Source organism: Oncorhynchus keta, chromosome 4, assembly GCF_023373465.1.
Source record: "Oncorhynchus keta strain PuntledgeMale-10-30-2019 chromosome 4, Oket_V2, whole genome shotgun sequence".
NCBI lineage: Eukaryota > Metazoa > Chordata > Actinopteri > Salmoniformes > Salmonidae > Oncorhynchus > Oncorhynchus keta.
This window is the reverse complement of record NC_068424.1, coordinates 83,470,872-83,471,568: the sequence shown is the minus strand read 5'-3', so window position 1 is coordinate 83,471,568 and position 697 is coordinate 83,470,872.

Below are 697 nucleotides of genomic sequence, written 5' to 3'. Positions count from 1 at the left end.
ACACTCCCTTCAAAAAAATCAACAAATAATTGTGTTATGTGGAAACATGCACGTGATAAACTAGCTAAGCTTTACCAATAAAAACTAATCCAAGCTTTATAATTTCCACGGGCATCAATACATTGTGTCGGCAGGAGCAGCACCGTTTTTTCGGGGCCACAAGCTTAGCCAGAACACAGTGTTCCAATGTTCCACAGGCAGTACCCTCACTATATCACTTTCCAAGGTCTCAGCCAATCCCTGGCCACCTCACAGAACTCTGAATTCGGTTGCCTAGCAACCGTTGCCGTGATGGGAGGGAGGGAGGGAGGGAGGAGTGTGAGTGAGGAGAGCTAAAATAAACAACAGATAAAATGCTCATCGGGAGGCTGATTCCCCAAAACACTGTTATCATGGCGATGACGATAGTGATGAGTGCATCAGAGTGCATCTGTTAAACAAACCCTTAGCAACAGTTTATCTGCATGATAAATGGATAAAGTGCCTAATATAGTGTGATACAGTGCCCTCAGAAAGTAAACATACCCCTTCACTCAATCCACATTTTGTTGTGTTACAGCTTGAATTCAAAATGAATGAAAAAAAAGTTAAAGTTAAATTATATTTATTTAGTTTTTTTCTCTCTCAAATGTATTAAAAATGAAATACAGAAATATCTCATTTACGTAAGTATCCACACCCCTGAGACAATATATGT